Source organism: Hyperolius riggenbachi, chromosome 6 (assembly GCF_040937935.1).
Source record: "Hyperolius riggenbachi isolate aHypRig1 chromosome 6, aHypRig1.pri, whole genome shotgun sequence".
Taxonomy (NCBI): domain Eukaryota; kingdom Metazoa; phylum Chordata; class Amphibia; order Anura; family Hyperoliidae; genus Hyperolius; species Hyperolius riggenbachi.
The window spans coordinates 266,835,976-266,855,145 of NC_090651.1; positions in this window are offsets into that span (position 1 = coordinate 266,835,976).

The window sequence follows — 19,170 nt, forward strand, 5'->3', positions numbered from 1 at the left end:
AGTCTATGATTTTTTGTTTTTGTTTTGTTTTTTGTAAGAAGGTTTCCCATTCCTTGATACAGAAATTATTGGTTTAGCTACTGATCAAAAAAATATATTTGGGTGTAGTGTCCACCACAGTACAGTCACTTTCTCCCAATGATATTTTTCATCTGGACGGCCTTCCAGATGAGCACTTAAGTTAAAATAAGGAGTTATTCACGTAAGAACTCTATTACAAGTAATTTTTCTTCGCTTTTCCATTTAAAAATACAAATATCCATATTATGCAATTTCTCAAACTGCAGGGTGGGGATTTGTTTTTCCTGCTACTCACTGGGGAGACTTGCTGGCAACAAATAGTAGATCACATATTTGATCCATTCATCATTTTATTTCTAGAGTTGTTTATGTTGTTTGAGTAATATTGTATTACAGCAGCATGTTTCACATAGTCATCTAAACACAGTAGAAGCACACTGACCTGATTAAGAGTTCAATAATTGCAATTCTGTTTTTGGATATTCAAATAAAATTTAACCATTTACCGCCATCCTAACGTATTAAAACGTCATGCTTACCGCTATTAACAGCAACATGACGTTTTAATACGTCGCGCATTCCCGCCGCTGCTACCGCCGTGTGTCCGCCGCTACCGCCGCCATTACCGTCGGGATCCCGTGCTGGGCGATTGGGGAAGAGGACTGAACAGTCCTCTACCCAATCGCAGTGCCTGGAGTGAATGGACGTGACCGCGAACAGCGGCTACGTCCATTCACATAAACAGGAAATGTAACAGTTTAAATAAAGTGTGTAAAAAAAAAAAAAAAAAAAGTGAACACGTCCTATGAGTGTTCACCAGCGCCATCTTGTGGCCAAAAAGTATATTACACTTACAAAATACATACATTTTCAAGTATATACACATCATTAATAAAATTACACTTCCAACCCTCCCCCCAAAAAAAAACACTTGTAAAAAAAAAAATCAGCTTAAAAAAAATAAATAAATAGTTGCCTTAGGGACTCAGCTTTTTTTATTCTATATTTTATGGGGGAAAATTAATTTTAATTTATTACATAGGGGCTTGTAATTATGGCCAGAACAAACAGAAAAATAACCACTTATATTTCAAAATAATATACTGTCGCCATACATTGTGGTAGGGACATAATCTAAACGGTTTAATTATCGGGACCACTGGGCAAATACAACGTGTTTGTTTTATCCACAGGAGAATGTTTAATTTTAAAACTATAAAGGCTGAACACTGAGAAATAATGATTTTTTTCTTTTTTTTTCTGTTTTTCTCATTAAAATGCATTTAGAATAAAAAAATTCTTAGCAAAATGTACTATCCACAGAAAGCCTAATTGGTGGCGAAAAAAACGAGGTATAGATCATTTTCTTGTGATAAGTAGTAATAAAGTTATTAGGGAATAAAAGGGAGGAGCGCTGACAACTGAAAATTGCTCTGGTCCGTTAGGATAAAAACCCTTGGGGGTGAACTGGTTAATAGGACACAAACACAAAGCATGGCAAGTGCTCACTCGCAAACAGCACCTGGCTAATTATATGGTATGCAGGGTAACCAATGTCTCTTTTTAGGACAGACAGGATATAGTTTGATCAGTTTAGCCCTAGCTAGATATCCTATTGCAGGCTTACCCTGCAGACAATTTAAATAGTCAGGTGCTGCTTGGGAGTGAGCACTTGCCATCCTTTATGTTTGTACTTTTGGGAAGTAGTTTGAGTTTCCCTGGTGATGAGATCACTTTGAGAGCTGTCTGCACTGCTCCCATGCCCTTAGGGTGTAGCTTACGGGGGGGGGGGGGGGGGGGGGGTCCCAGACGGTGTGAGCACTTGGCACCCTGCCTGTACTATTCACCCATCTTAGGTACACTTTAAATATTGTCATTTTTATTGCTTACCATAGTTTATAACCATTATGAAATTCCATTTTGGTTGCCTTGTGTTGATTTATTTGCTCCATACTTAAAGGTAACCAGAAATAACTACAATGTGCGTATTTATTAATTGCAGTATTTGTATAGCGCCTTTCTCCTGTCGGACTCAAAGCGCTTGCGAGGCAGCCACTAGAGCGCACTCAGTAGGCAGTAGCAGTGTTAAGTAAACTTGCCCAAGAAACTCCTTACTGAAATAGGTGCTGGCTTACTGAACAGGCAGAGCCGAGATTTGAACCCAGGTCTCCTGTGTCAGAGGCAGAGCCCTTAACCATTACACTATCCAGCCACTGTATTTATACTTACCTGGGACTTCTTTCAGCCCCATGAGGTGTGTGGGCTCCTCGCTGTCCTCTCTGGTCACTCCGTTGTCTTGTAATCCTCCCTGGTAATCTTGCTGACTGCACTTTTCTGTACTTCCTGGGTTCGGGAGCATGGTTGGGGTGCCCGCATTGCCGGGGAGATTACAAGTGAATGGTGTGGTCGGAGAGGAGAGCAAGGGAGCCCATGCACCTCATGGGGCTGGAGGAAGTCCCAGGTAAGTATAAATACCCACATCAGAGTCGATTCAGTTATCACGCCTAAAAGCTTTGCATGTGCAAACTAGGGTGCTAAGTAGTTTGCATCCTAGTTTGCACCCTAGTTTGCACGTGCAAACTAGAGTGCAAACTACTTAGCATTCTAGTTTGCACATGCAAAGCTTTTAGGCATGATAAGTTATAACTCAGTTATCACCCTTTTGTGAATCAAGCCCAATAAGTGAAGCACATTACTAATACAAGGGCCACACTGCATATTCAAAGTTACACAAAACCAACAGACCAAAAGAAGCATGTTGCTTTAGAATTGTATGAAACAGGCATAGTTCTGTTGATAGAGGAACACCATAAACTCTCTTTATTTCTGGAGGTGTTGTTGTTTGACGTCTTTGACTGTTTTTTCCAGAAATAACGAGGACATAGTGGAACCCTCTAAAAACAGTATTTCAAAATAGAAAAGGTCTGGGTAGCAAGGGCATGACTTTGGTGGACCTGAATTGATCAGGGCTAAAAGGAAAAAAAATTGGTCATATAGTGCAGTGTTCCCCAACCCTGTCCTCAAGGCCCACCAACAGTGCATGTTGTGTAGATATCCACAGAGGTAGTTAATTGGCTCTGGTGAGACACTAAATTACCTCACCTGTGAATATTTGTGGATTCCTCCAAACCATGTACTGTTGGTGGGCCTTGAGGACAGGGTTGGAGAACTCTGAATTAGTGGATTTGGCTCGGTAGAGTTTGAGGGTTTTTCAAATGTGTTAGCGAGCGGGACGGGCAGGGTTCAGGTGAGTTGTTTGGTTTGATTTTTGGTTTTATTTTTGGTTTTTTTCTTTGATACATTTAAACTGAGTGTCAGGTTTTCTGTTTGCAAGCTAGACAACCATGGAAGCAGAGATGAATTAGCTAGTACATAGGATTAGCAATTTGGTTTGTTGCAGAACAAGATTTAGATTTGGCAGCAGCTGTGACACTCAACACAGAGGTGAGGAGGCCCAAGCATTTTAGTAGGAGGACACCACATGCATTTAGCCTTCTCTTGTCACCAGATCACTGCCAAAAAAGGCAAATTGTAAATCCCACAAGTAATGTGGTTGGGATCTGCCTGTATCTCAGTTGGAAGAAGGAGGTATGTCAGGAGAGCAGATTTGGTCACAGTTAGTGTTGGGCGAACAGTGTTCGCCACTGTTCAGGTTCTGCAGAACATCACCCTGTTCGGGTGATGTTCGAGTTCGGCCGAACACCTGATGGTGTTCGGCCAAACCGTTCGGCCACATGGCCGAAGTAAGAGCACATGGCCGAACGTTCCACGAACGTTCGGCTAGCGCTGTGATTGGCCGAACGGGTCACGTGGTTCGGACCCGAACGCGCTCTGATTGGCCGAACGGTCACGTGGTTCGGGTAAATAAATACCCGAACCACGTCATATCTCCGCCATTTGTCTGTGGGTTTAGCTTTGGGTAGGCAGGCAGGGTAGTCCGCTCTCCAGCCACGCTAGCCAGGGTCCCCCCCAGTCATTGTGTGTCGCTGCTGGGAACAGTAGTACACCGCTCGCTCAGCCACACTATATATAGCATTGGTTACTGCCACTGTGTACCTCGCTCAGCCACACTATATATAGCATTGTGTTTACTGCCACTCTGTGTACACGGCTCAGCCAGACTATATAGCATTGTGTGTACTGCCACTGTGTACCTCGCTCAGCCACGCTATATATAGCATTGTGTTTACTGCCACTCTGTGTACACCGCTCAGCCAGACTATATAGCATTGTGTGTACTGCCACTGTGTACCTCGCTCAGCCACGCTATATATAGCATTGTGTTTACTGCCACTCTGTGTACACCGCTCAGCCAGACTATATAGCATTGTGTGTACTGCCACTGTGTACCTCGCTCAGCCACGCTATATATAGCATTGTGTGTACTGCCACTCTGTGTACACGGCTCAGCCAGACTATATAGCATTGTGTGTACTGCCACTCTGTGTACACCGCTCAGCCAGACTATATAGCATTGTTTACTGCCACTCTGTGTACACCGCTCAGCCAGACTATATAGCATTGTTTACTGCCACTCTGTGTACACCGCTCAGCCAGACTATATAGCATTGTGTGTACTGCCACTCTGTGTACACCGCTCAGCCAGACTATATAGCATTGTTTACTGCCACTCTGTGTACAATGCTCAGCCACACTATATAGCATTGTTTACTGCCACTCTGTGTACAACGCTCAGCCAGACTATATAGCATTGTTTACTGCCACTCTGTGTACACCGCTCAGCCAGACTATATAGCATTGTTTACTGCCACTCTGTGTACACCGCTCAGCCAGACTATATAGCATTGTGTGTACTGCCACTCTGTGTACACCGCTCAGCCAGACTATATAGCATTGTTTACTGCCACTCTGTGTACACCGCTCAGCCAGACTATATAGCATTGCGTGTACTGCCACTCTGTGTACACCGCTCAGCCAGACTATATAGCATTGCGTACTCTGCCAGTCAGTGTGTATATTGCTGGGATCAGTAATACTCCACTCACCGCCAACCACTATATGAGCTCACCATGAGTTCCTCAGAGACCTCCGCTGTGAGCAGCACTCCCAACAACAGCAACAGCCAACGCCCCACGCAAGCTATAACATCCACCCCAGCAGCCAGTGGTCAGCAGCAGCCCTCCCTGGAGGAGAACGTTGTGTCCATCGGTCCGTCGCCAGAGCGATTAATGAGGGCTGCCATTGAGGAGATGATGGGGCCTGATGTGGAGGAGGAGGTCTGGCTCAGGCCAGCATCCCAAGTTAATGTTGAGGACGATGAGGGGTCTGTGTCTGGGGATGTTGGGGTGGCAGAGGTGGTGGGTGGGTCAGACTCAGGAGAAGAGTTGTATGATGAGGATGATGATCGGGACCATCTGTATGTGCCTCAGAGTCCGACCCCGGAAAACATGTTGTATCGTGTGTTTAGGTACTAAAATCTGCGTTCCCACTTCCCAGTACTGCCCGCAGTGCCCGGGTCCACGGATCCATATAATTTTTTGGGCAGCACTATAAAACTGTGGTACTATGAGTGAGTTGCCATGGTCCTTCTGTGCTGCCTGTCACACTCACCGTCTGTCTGCAGATGGATTGTTCAACACAGCTACGCCATCTGACATGTAGTCCTGGACCTTGACCATCTTCTCCAGGCGATTGGTGTTGGAGGACGTGGAACTGCCCGATTGCTGTTCTGTGGGCTGCTGCATGGGTGTCAGAAAATGTTCCCACTCCAAGGACACTGCCAATACCATTCCCTTTTGGGCACTAGCAGCAGCTTGTGTTCTTTGCTGCCCTCCTGGTCCTCCTGGGTTTGCTGAAGTCAGTCTGTCGGCGTACAACTGGCTAGAGAAGGAGGAGGATGTCAATCTCCTCTCTAAAGTCTCCATCCTCAAGGGCCTGCTGGAATTGTTCCATTTTTGACCTGTCTGACACTTTCTTCAATCAGTTTTTTAACATTGTGTTTGTATAAACAGGGTATAAACCCAGTAATTGGTGTTGTCCAGATTCCAGAATAATGAATAATAATGAATAGTGAATAATGCGCGGGCCGCGTTCAATGCAGTCTAGCATGAATTGAGCCATGTGTGCCAGAGAATCCTGCCAGACTCCTCTGTCTTCATGTTCTTGTGAGCGTTGTGATTGTTGTGATGCACCATATTCGTCACCAGCATCACTTTCTTCCTCTTCTGCTGTCCATTCCCGCTAAATTGTGGAAGTCCAACGTGCACCGCTCTGTCCCTCGGCAGTGGGGGCATCCAATTCCTGCTCCAACTCCAGCTGTTCCTCGTCCTGTTCTTTGTCATAGCTGGGACCAGCGTTTCCTGAGGCAGGTTGCCTGATGTTGGTATCATCACGCTGATCGTTTTCATCTTCAGAATCCCCCACTTGCATCATGCCAGCGGTTTTCCATCTTCAACATTGATTTCTTCAGTACACACAGCAGTGGTATTGTAATGCTGACTGTAGAGTTGTCACTGCTCAGTCACGCAACGTGGATTGCTCAAAATTTTGGAGGACTTGGCAGAGATCCAACATGGTGGCCCAATCAGATCCACAGAAACTTGGTAGCTAGCTGCTGGAATGCGCCTCGGCACTGCGCAAAAGCGTGCTAGCATGTGCAGCGTAGAATTCCAGCGCGTAGGGAGGGACATCACCCAGCGAGCGATGGTGCGCTAGATTGAAGCGCTCCTGCATCTCTTGGTGAGTCCTTCAGAAGCGGTACTGGACTTTTAACAATTTTTTTTTTTCCTTCAACAGAAGATCTGCCACGTTGGAGTGAGGAGGACACCGCCGACCCCGAACACCAAGCTGAACCCCGGCGAACTCCAAGCAGAGGATCTTCAGGAACCCTCAAGGCTTTGAGCAAGCTGAGGAGGATCAGCAGTCCCGACGAGACCTCTCCTCATATGCGACTGAGTGCAGTGGAGCTCCCCAGAACAACCTCTCAGTTGTCACTTTGTCACTGGTCACTTTGTCACTTTGTCACTTTGTCATTTTGTCACTTTGTCACTTGTCACTTTGTCACTTGTCACTTGTCACTTTGTCACTTGTCACTTTGTCATTTTGTCACTTTGTCACTTGTCACTTTGTCACTTGTCACTTTGTCATTTTGTCACTTTGTCACTTTGTCACTGGTCACTTTGTCACTTTTCACTTTGTCACTTGTCACTTGGTCACTTGTCACTTGGTCACTTGTCCAGATGATCTCGGTACACCTCCTGCGATTCAAATTCCTGCACACATTGCTCTGGGATTTGGGTGTGATGAATGATGCATCTAACTGGCCACCGGAGGCAATTAAGGCCTTCAAAACATTGAAAGCAGCTTTCTGTTCCGCCCCCATTTTGCATCATGTTGAGTTGTTGATGTCATGTTCATCCTCGGCCTCACCTTGCATTTCAGTGCGAGGTGCATTTTCCACAGAAAAAGGTTGTGAATCCGGGCACAACATTTGTGGCTGTTCCATTGACCTTTCACAGGTAGAAGATTGTGGGGGTGGGAATAGCTCCTCCGAATAGCCCATTGTGTCCTGAAAACTACTCATTGCATTGCTTTGCGCACACATTTTGTTGTCCTCATGCAAGGCCTGAGTTGCACCTGAAAGCGTGGCCTTCTCCTCCTGCGCCTCCTCCTGTTCCATCACGTCTGCTGCTGCTGGGTTAGCGTTGACGACCGGTCCCTGTTTATTGAACCTCTTATCTTTATTACATTTATGACTGCATGGCGGTAAAAAGCATTCTATCCGCACGCTTCTTGTCCTCATGCCAGGCCTGGGTTGTTGTGTCTCAAAAAGCATGGCCTTCTCCTCCTGCGCCTGCTCCTGTTCCATCACGTGTGCTGCTGCTGCTGGGTTAGCATTACCGGTACCTTTTCCTGGAACCTCTTCTCTGTATTACATTTATGACTGCATGGCGACAAAAAGCATGTTACCTGTGCAAAGAAACATGACATTTTCCACATTTAAAAGACAGTTTTTCCTTTGAAACTTTACAATCAATTTTCTCAAAAACTATAAGCTCTTTTTCAAATATTTGTTTTCCTCTTGTACCCACTCCCAAGGTGCACATACCCTGCTAATTTGGGGTATGTAGCATGTAAGGAAGCTTTACAAAGCACGAAAGTTCGGGTCCCCATTGACTTCCATTATGTTCGGAGTTCGGCGCGAACACCCGAACATCGCGGCGATGTTCGGCGAACGTTCGCGAACCCGAACATCTAGGTGTTCGCCCAACACTAGTCACAGAAGCTGCATACATCCAGGGAGCGAACATCATGGGTGATAGAGCTGGCACCAAGGTTGTGAGGAGTCCCAGGCCAAATTTAGTGTGAATGGTGTAGCAAGGGCTCCTTCACACCACCAAATGCTATAATGTTGATCAGAGCAAAGGATGATATTGATCATTTGAACCATATTGTAAGATATATATTAGGGGCTGTGTACTTTGTGCTTGTACTTCATTGTCCCCTTTGCACACTATGGGGTTGATTCAGAAAGCGGTGCTAACTGTTAGCACGCCTGTGAAAACCCCCTTAGCATGTCTAAAAACTTTATGCGCGCACTGCACAGAGCGCAGGGCGCTCCGCGCGAAGTGCCCATTAAAGCCTATGGGACTGTGTATGTACAGTGCCTAGCACAAAAATAACTATGTTGTGTTCCCTTTTTTCTTTCTCTGACTAAAAAAGTCAGGTATGTAACTGGCTGATACAATCCTGACTCAGACAGGAAGTGACTACAGTGTGACCCTCACTGTATAAAAAATTACCCTTTTTACCTCTTTCTTGCTCTCAGAAGCCATTTTCTGCTAGGAAAGTGTTTTATAGTTGGAATTTCTTATCAGTGAGGGTCACACTGTAGTCACTTCCTGTCTGAGTCAGGACTGAGTCAGCCACTTACATACCTGATAGTTAACTCTTTCAGGCAGAGAAAGAAAAAAAGGAACACAGCATCGTTATTTGTGTGCTAGGCACTGTACATACATATGTCTAGCTCATCATGTCACATGTCACCTTGGGTATCCTTTAAATAAAGTGAAAATAAATATAATGCTTTGTTTTTGGTTAATTTTTGAGATTCTGGTTTCTGCATTGAAATGGACTATGGCAATATTCACATTATTCTTTAAACTCAGGTGACCAAGGGACTTAGCAGAATAGTCCTTGGTGTGTCAAGAGGTGAAGAGTTTTAGTAAGGCATTTCGATTAACAAATAATAGGAGGCTTATGATGACCTGTGAATTTCTGCTAAGTCTTACTTAGGTTATGGATGTAATTTGCAAGAGCAAATATGAGTGCTTTCTATTCTGATTAACTTTTTTCTTTGTCAATTTATGGAGCTTTCTGTATTGGTGAGAAGTCATTCAGCATTGACTCTCTGAGGATCTTTCAAGAAAAGGATGTGGAAAACATGTCAAAGGTGCCCATATTTAACTATTTCATAGTCCACGATAAATCAAGTGGGTGAGGATAAAACAATGCCTTATTAAACATTGACATTGTCGGAGTTCTTGCCCAGTCAATTTCTGCAATTACATAATGGTATGGCCTTATATGACCACAGTGGGCTGGATTGGTGCTGGTTCAAAGAGATGGATCTTCTTTACTGCAATACCAGTTGCAGATCATTGCAGTCTGTAGGCATTGTTTGGTTAGGGAAGGGTGAGAGATTAATGACCATGGTCATTACTAGTGTACTAGCACAGAGATATTTATATATGCTAATCAGATATAGATGCCACCAGCAAGCAGTAGTTTATTAAAAACTCTCCTTCATATTAGGACCGAAGCTTCTCCAACTCTCTCAGTGTCCTTCCAAGTCAACAGTCTCCATGATTTACCAGCAAACCCCAAGCCAAGGGAGAGCTTACAAAGTGTAAAATGCTCTCCATTAACATAATCTGTTTAAAATGTTGTGCATGATCAACAGTTTGGCATCCATAAAGCATAAACACTTCAGAGGGACCTAGCCTGCCTAAGCCAAGTTTAAACCCTACCCTGTTCATCTGCCAAAAATGATTATGATTACTGTATATACTCGAGTATAAGCCTAATTTTGGGGCCAAAAAAGTGGCCCAAAAGTGGGGGTCTTGGCTTATACTCGAGTCACTACTCATGTCACATGTCACCTTGGGTATCCTTTAAATAAAGTGAAAAGAAATATAATGCTTTGTTTTTGGTTAATTTTTGAGATTCTGGTTTCTGCATTGAAATGGACTATGGCAATATTCACATTATTCTTTAAACTCAGGTGACCAAGGGACTTAGCAGAATAGTCCTTGGTGTGTCAAGAGGTGAAGAGTTTTAGTAAGGCATTTCGATTAACAAATAATAGGAGGCTTATGACCTGTGAATTTCTGCTAAGTCTTACTTAGGTTATGCAGGGCCGGCCCGCTCATGAGGCGGGGTGAAACTTTTGCCTCAGGCGGCACATTTCTAGGGGCGGCATCCGCCCGTCGGTAGGTGCGGGGAGCCAGCCGCCGAGCTGGAGGGGTAGCGGGCAGGACGGGGGTATTGGGCCTAGCGGTGGGGAGGGGGGTCGGACCCCCCTCCCTTGCCTGGGTCCCCCGATCTGCGCTCCCCTCCACCTCCACTGACGTCATTTCCTGCAACGCCGTCCACTTACAATACAGTGGGCGGCGTTGAAAGAAGTGGCGTCAGTGGAGCGCACGCTGGTCTGGAACGAGGAAGAGGTGACCTGCCGCTAGGCCCAATACCCCCGTCCTGCCCGCTACCCCTCCAACTTGACGGCAACCCCAACCCCCCCCCCCCCCCCGTTAGCAATAATTTTTTCAAAAATTTTTAAAAATTTGCCTCAGGCGGCAAAAAGTCTAGGGCCGGCCCTGAGGTTATGGATGTAATTTGCAAGAGCAAACATGAGTGCTTTCTATTCTGATTAACTTTTTTCTTTGTCAATTTATGGAGCTTTCTGTATTGGTGAGAAGTCATTCAGCATTGACTCTCTGAGGATCTTTCAAGAAAAGGATGTGGAAAACATGTCAAAGGTGCCCATATTTAACTATTTCATGGTCCACGATAAATCAAGTGGGTGAGGATAAAACAATGCCTTATTAAACATTGACATTGTCGGAGTTCTTGCCCAGTCAATTTCTGCAATTACATAATGGTATGGCCTTATATGACCATAGTGGGCTGGATTGGTGCTGGTTCACAGAGATGGATCTTCTTTACTGCAATACCAGTTGCAGATCATTGCAGTCTGTAGGCATTGTTTGGTTAGGGAAGGGTGAGAGATTAATGACCATGGTCATTACTAGTGTACTAGCACAGAGATATTTATATATGCTAATCAGATATAGATGCCACCAGCAAGTAGTAGTTTATTAAAAACTCTCCTTCATATTAGGACTGAAGCTTCTCCAACTCTCTCAGTGTCCATCCAAGTCAACAGTCTCCATGATTTACCAGCAAACCCCAAGCCAAGGGAGAGCTTACAAAGTGTAAAATGCTCTCCATTAACATAATCTGTTTAAAATTGTGTGCATGATCAACAGTTTGGCATCCATAAAGCATAAACACTTCAGAGGGACCTAGCCTGCCTAAGCCAAGTTTAAACCCTACCCTGTTCATCTGCCAAAAATGATTATGATTACTGTATATACTCGAGTATAAGCCTAATTTTAGGGCCAAAAAAGTGGCCCAAAAGTGGGGGTCTTGGCTTATACTCGAGTCACTACTCTTTGAGTAACCCCCACAGTGCCCCCACTATATGCACAGTGGTGCATCATCTGAGGGAGACCACACATTTGACATTTCCATGGGAGGTCCCAGATAACCTCATCTTGAGTTGAAGCCTTGAAAGGCATACAGGGACAGTGTCTACTGAGTGATGAGAATCCTTGCATTCCTATATCCAGTTTTAGATACATGACTATGTGGCTCTGCATTTCTTGCTTTATCTTTATGCCAGCTTAAACTTTGCAACAGGAGTTCTTTGTATGTCCATTTCCATTATAGGCCTATGTTCTGGCTTATTATTGTAATCTGCTGAATTTATGCTGCTTTTCTAATATATGGCTGTGGCCAGCCATGGCTGTGAGTGATTTTGTGGTTGTGGCTTTTGCCACCCCCGGCTTATACTCAGTTCAAACATTTTCCCAGTTTTTTAAGGTAAAAGTTGGGTAGTCGGCTTATACTTGGGTCGACTTATACTCGAGTATATACGGTATTATTACATAAACCATTGGGACTTAAAATTCCTATGTAAACAGTATTTTTTACCATCAGTATTCAAGATTGTATTTGTTCCAGGAGCTTTATCTTCACTATTCATTAAAGTGAACCTCCGGACTAAAAATCGACTCAGCAGCACTGGAAAGGCCTGGTGTTTCTTTAACAGTTTCACAGCATCAGAACTTTGTTTCTCTTATACAAGCCTCATATTTAGCTCCAGAGAAGAAAACTGCCCGGGCTTTTTTCCCCTGATGCTGTGCAAAGCATGATGGGATTTCTGATTTTGTTGTTCTCGTTCTGCTGTTTTGGTGCAATTTTTTTTTTTTTACATTTTGAATTTGACATTTGAAGCCTAGCGTGTGCAGCTGGGAGGGGTAATCAGGACACAGGACAGTTGGAACTGTGTCTCCTGCTCCCTGTCACCTCCTTTCAACCAAAAAGATGGCTGCCCCCATGACAAAGATGGCAGCCCCCATGAATCACAAACATTTGCCTGTTCTTTTAAAACAGGGTGGGTAAGAGATTATATTACCTATCTATTCTAATTAACATAACTAATGTAACTTGGTGACAGTATGTTTGTTTAGGCTGAAGTTCCCCTTTAATGTATATACCCAGGCAAGATTCAAAGTTAAATAGCTCTCAGGGTAAATAATCCTCATGCACTCAGCAGTAATATAGGTCAGTTCTCCATAAAGACTTATAGTCGCTGCGGTGCTCGGCACTCCTATAGCCGCTGCCTGCCACAGTCATCAAGTTATCATCCAATAGCAGCTCTATGCCATATACATATATTATAGCAGAGCATGGGTTGATTTCCTCAAAGGCAGTGGTGGCTATAGGCCTTTGGTATTCTACAGTTGTACACTGAATGACTGCTATCCAACTGCTGGAGAGCTGTCCGCTGCACCAACAGTGGTATAAGAAACTGGACTGGCCAGTAGTACTCCTGTGCTTGGCTATGATATAGGCTAGTAGCAAGCTAATTCCAATAGTCGATGTTGCCCTGCCAGTGAAATGTTTATTCCTTAGCTAGTGTAGCAGACAGCCCTACAGCTACTCCTCCAGAGTAATCTTTTGTTGCACAGATATAAAATAGCTATGGTTTATAGACATGGGAATGGAGCAATGGCTAAGTTTCGGCTACAGCCTTTATCCATCTACTTCATAGGATCTTTTGGTGCACGACTGCAGAATAGCTATGGCTTATAGGCGCAAGGATGAAGTAATGGCTGAGTTCCGGATACATAACAGCTATCATCCATTTACTGTGTAAAATTGCTTGGCGCACGGCTGTGGGGTAGCTATGTTTTATAGGTGCGTGGATTGAACGATGGCTGGGTTCCAGCTACATGCACAGCTGGAGATCGGCACCATCTAATGAAGCAGTTAATTATTCTCAACTGAGTGGCAGGACAAAAAGGTAGGTAGCCATGGTTTGGCTACTTTATCAACAACAGAAGTGATTTTTGGATGTTCCTTATTGAATTCCTCTTCTGATATTCTGCCACAGCCATGCTTTTTGAATATGTTAATGAATGTTTGATCTATATAGTTTCTTATGGTCTCTTATGCTGGGAATACATGGCTCGATTCTGAGCCATTAAGATGGCTCGATAGATAATTTCCGACATGTCCGATCTCCCACCCGACCATTTCGCCGCTCGATTCTGGATTAAGTGAATGGAAAAAGGTGAGAAAAACGAGCGGAAGATAAGAGAATTGATTGTGGAATCGAGCGGCAAATTGATCGAGCGGAGAATCGAGTGGAAAAATCGAGCCGTGCATGCCCAGCATTATGGTCTCAGTTTCTTATGTTCTTCAAAATTTCCCTGAGGAATATTTTCCAGGAATATGGGATAATGACAACTTTCTCTGTGCAGGACATTTTTTCCCCCTTGGTTGTCTTAAAAAAAAAATTCTAGTCAGAATGATGTATGGAACTTGTATGTTCTCCGAGTTTTTCCATACGTCCATATGGATAAGGTATTTAATGTAACCTAAAATTGTCAGAAGTTTATACTTCTTCAACATAAATTTGGTAAGACTGTAAAATTAGGATTGTATAATTGATGGGCACCCTTAGGCTATGATAGGGACATGATTATGGTAGGAATTAGGTTGTGAAACCCTCAGGGGGACAGCTAGTGACAGCCCTATATACTAAGAAAAGTGCTGCAGAAGATATCAGTATTATATACCGTATTTTTCGGACTATAAGACGGAGCAGACCATAAGATGAACCCATGTTTAGAGGACAAAAACCAGGAAAAAAAATTAAACCTGTGTGCATCCATGGTGCAGTGGCATCTTGGAGTCCTTTTTCCACCCAAGCTGTCCCCACCAGCTACAAAAACTAAGCTTCAGTGCCCAGCTACACTAACCCCTGCTGCCCCCAACAGTAGACTAAGTGCCCTACACTAAAGCCTGATGCCCCACCAGTAACCTTACACTTCACTACACTACATTACATTACATTACACTAGTCTTCTATCTATTCCCCCACCAGTTACTACACCTACATTACACTAACCCACCCCTGCTGCCACCACCAGCAGCGGCTGTCCTCCTTCATGTATTGTGGTGGTGGTGGGGGGGGGGGATAGAAAAAGAATGACCCAGGGCTAATTGCAGTAAATCATCTATTTGTAAATTAATCCGCCTCTGGCCAGCTCTCTGTGACGCCTCCAAGCCAGTTCTCCGTGCTGCTGAAATAATCCGCCTCTGGCCAGCTCTGCCATTGTGCTTCCATGCCCACTGTCCAAGCTCCTGCATGGCGGCGGCAGCGTGGATTTACACGGGAGATCATAGCGGTAGTTATGACTTCCGATGCCTCAGTACTTACTTAATTACCAGCACCCCTTATGACGTATGACGCTCGTACGTGGGAAGGAAGTACAAAGAAGTACTGAGGCATCAGAAGTCATAACTACCGCTACGATCTCCCGTGTAATGCCACGCTGCCGCCGCCATGCAGGAACTTGGACAGCGGGCATGAAAGCACATTGGAGAACTGGCTAGAGGTGGATATTTTGGAGGCATGGAAAGCGGGCATGGAGGCATCACAGTGAGCTGGCCAGAGGCGGATTATTGCAGCGGCACATAGAGCGGGCATGGAGGCGGATGATTGGCGGTGTGGAACCAGACTGAGTGGCCTCGGAATTTAAATGACTACAGTGGGGGCACCTAGTGAGGCTGACGGAAGAGTGAGAAGGAAAGGTGATTGATGTGCAGCAAACCGCATGCACAGAGGCAAATAGTAAGAAACAGTTTTCTGTTTTTTTTTCAATTTGTGTACTACTTTTTTGCTACCTTCAGACCATAAGACGCAGGGACTTTTTCTCCCCACTTTTGGGGGAGAAAAAGTGCGTCTTATGGTCCAAGAAATACGGTAGATACTAAATAAATGTTTTTGTCTATGGTCTCAGGGAAATCTTTCCTCTGTCTACAGTACAGCATTCAAGGTTAATATTTAACTACAAAGGACCTGATTTCCTGTTCTTCTAGTTTTCTGTGGTATGCACTCTATTATGCACTTTGTTGTATTGTATTTACATATTTGTGTGGTAATAAATCTGTGCCATATTATGTCCAAAGTGTTATGTTGCAGGGTGATTTATTTCCAAGAGAATTTAGGGGTGGGTCACAAGGGGCGTTAAACACGGCGTTTGTGGCATTCGTCGTTCAAGCACTATTCAATCAAATGATTGAAAGGGAACCTGAAGTGAGAGGGATATGCAGGCAGCCATATTTATTTCCTTTTGAACAATACAAATTACTCTGTCCTGTTGATCCTCTACCTCTAATACTTTTAGCCATAAACCTGGAACAAGCACGCATATTTTCTGCATGCTTGTTTCAGGTATGTGATTCAGACTCCACTAAAGCCCAAGATCAGCGGGACTGCCTGGCAACCAGTATAGTTTAAAAGGAAATACATATGGTAGCCTTCATACACCTTGCTTCTGGTTCCCTTTAAATGACAGTACCAGCATTTCCTGTTGTTCACATAAATTCTGCACTGGATCCTGTAATTTCGTCTCATTCTGGCCGCTCTATGTAGCACCCAGGATCATATACATTCTGTACTTCCATGTCCCCCTAGGGGGCTCAAACACAACCCAATGTGACACCGGTAGCCAATGCTAAAAGCTTCTCTGCTTGTTTGTAGAAAGGCTTCTAGCATCATCAGAACAAGATGTCGCCAGAATCCCGTGTGAGCCAGTCCTTACTAGGTTCTGTCAAAGCCATGATGCAATATACCTCAAAAACATGATAAAGCATTTATCTGCAAAAGTTCTGTTCATTTAGGCCTAATCTTCATAGGCAGTTGAAAGGCAGTAAAAAATCCTCTTAAAGAGAACCCGAGGTGGGGTCCTTCCATCACAATCCATATACAGAGGCTGGGTCTGTCTATAGAGCCCAGCCTCTGTTGCTAGTTAGTTTCTTTCAAAGCCCCCCCTGCTCACTGTCAGACCCCATAAAACACAGCCGCACTGGCGACACGCAGCACATCCCTTCCCTCACTGCTGATTGGAGGGAAGGGACGCGGGCGGGGACCGGAGCGATTCAGCAGGCGGGGGAGCAGCCGAGACTGACAGTAGTCAGGTAAACAAAGCCGCGTAGCGAGGCTGTGTTTTATGGGGTCTGACAGTGCGCAGGGGGGGCTTTGGAGGGAACTAACTAGCAACAGAGGCTGGGCTCTATAGACAGACCCAGCCTCTGTATATGGATTGCGATGGAAGAACCCCGCCTCGGGTTCTCTTTAAGCTCTCACACCTACTTGCTTCTGCCTGGCAACTGCTCACTGCTTCCTATTAACTGCTCACTGCTGCCTGGTAACTGCTTGCTGAGCACACAGTTCAACTGCCTGTGGAAAAAAGACCTTAGTCAGCCTAGTCTAGCCACTTACTGAAGGAAATTAAACGTGATTGTCCTTTTTTTACTTATTTTAAACTTTGTATGCTTTTCTTTACCAAGAGTTTATAGTGCTGAAAACAAAATTCTCTGTGGAAAAAAATGTATTTATTACAAGTAATGATTGCTTTAAGTAATTATTGCTTTTATTCTGGGCACATTCTCTTAAGGTGCCAATTAACAGTACAATTTTTAGTGAATAATTATATTTTCAATCTGATTATTCAGATCGTATTGCATAAAATTAGAGAATATGGTAGGTCCAATTGATCCTGAACAACGACTTCATAAATCATTTCCTTTAAGAAATGATCATTCTGCTTGGGCTTTTTTTTTCATACAAATGGTCATAGTGGTGTGTTTAGATTAGATTAAATGCAATCTCTTCTTTCAACCTGAATTATATAATTGAAAATATGAGCTAACAATCATCACAAAAGTGGAGAAGCACCCATGCAAGAAGACTTCAGTGTGCCCAAGCCTACGGTCACAGTAAAAGGTGGCCATACAGCAGACAATCCACAAGGTCCCAGTGCCAGGTGGCCAAACAGCAGACAGTCCACAAGGCTGGCACCACCAATAGTGTAAAACAATGCTCTTTTATTTGAATGTCATTAAAAGGACATTAAGTTAGTAGAAAATAGTAAATATAGCCACGGCTACAGCACGCTGTTTCAAGCTTTATGCCCTTTATCAAGCTATGTAGCCAAAATAGGAGCTAAAAATACAGGCAATGGGCATCATTATGCAAACCTCCTGGTTAGAATCCTTAAAGTAAACCTCCATAGTAAAAATCAAAATCCTGCGGCGTCCCTGTAAAAAAAGTTATATTTACCTGAGCAGCCTTGTCCCGTGAAGCAATCCCGAAGACCCGGCATCACTTGACTACTGGTGCCTAACCCCGCCTCCCCTCCCTCCTCGGAGAAAAACACCAAACTATTTGCTGCAGTAAATAGAAGGGTCCTATAGAGGCTGCCCTCTCCTTCTTTCACGATGTCCATGTTGCAGTGGCAAGCTCCTCCATTTGGATCCCCCACGGAGGGGGACTTCGGAAGTCTTCGTGAGCCAAGTCTTCCCGAAGACAGGTGGCTCCAATTTGCGCTATCGTGAGTGCTCGCGAGGAAGCGGTCACGAGTGTGTAGTATGGAGCGGCCCATCTTTGGGTGCATTTTGGCTCCTGAAGACTTCTGAAGCCTCCTTGGCTGTAGAGAGCAGTATTTGACCAAATCCAAAGCCAGTGCTGGAACGAGGACCGAGAGAGGAGCGGGAAGGCTTTATAGGACCCAGAGCCTTCCGTCTCCTTAGGTAAGTATCTGGCTTATGTTTTTTTAACAATTCCTATTCACTTTAAGCATTGGCTTATGTTTATGAAGTAGAATATAAATATTAACTTAGTAACTGACTTGTCTGCTAAAATATTATGAAGATCAAGTGATTCATGGTGGCAAAATAATTTCTACTCCTGACTGGAAATATTGATCATTTGCTGGATTGTGATTATGGTGCACAGCATATAGTAGGCTTTAGTCTGCTTTTGACCCCAAATGGCCCTTGTACACAGTCAGGGGCGTTTCTAGACATTTTGTCACTCCAGGCAAGAAAACCTGTGGCGCCCCCACCCCTCTGTGTCGCCCCCCCATCACATAGCTCCAATCCTTATTCAACCCCGACCACCATGCCCCCCACCACGCACACACAAGCCAGTTACCGGAGCTGATTGTGGACAAACGGAAGGCAATGGGATGACGGCAAGGGACTGGAGGAAGCTCCGGGTAAGTAAAAAAAGTTGTAGTGTACCGTCTCTGGGTCTGCGTCTCTCTGTCTCTGACTGAGGCTAAGATTCAGCAGCAGCAATGCTGCAGCATCACCTCAGACAGCATGATTGCTCGCTGCTGATATCAGTGGTGCTGCAGCAGCTGCTGCGTCACTAAAACTTAAAGGGAACCTAAACTGGGATGCATATGGATGTTTCCTTTTAAACCATACCAGTTGCCTGGCAGTCCTGCTGATCTCTTTGGCTCCAGTAGTGGCTGAATCACACACGTT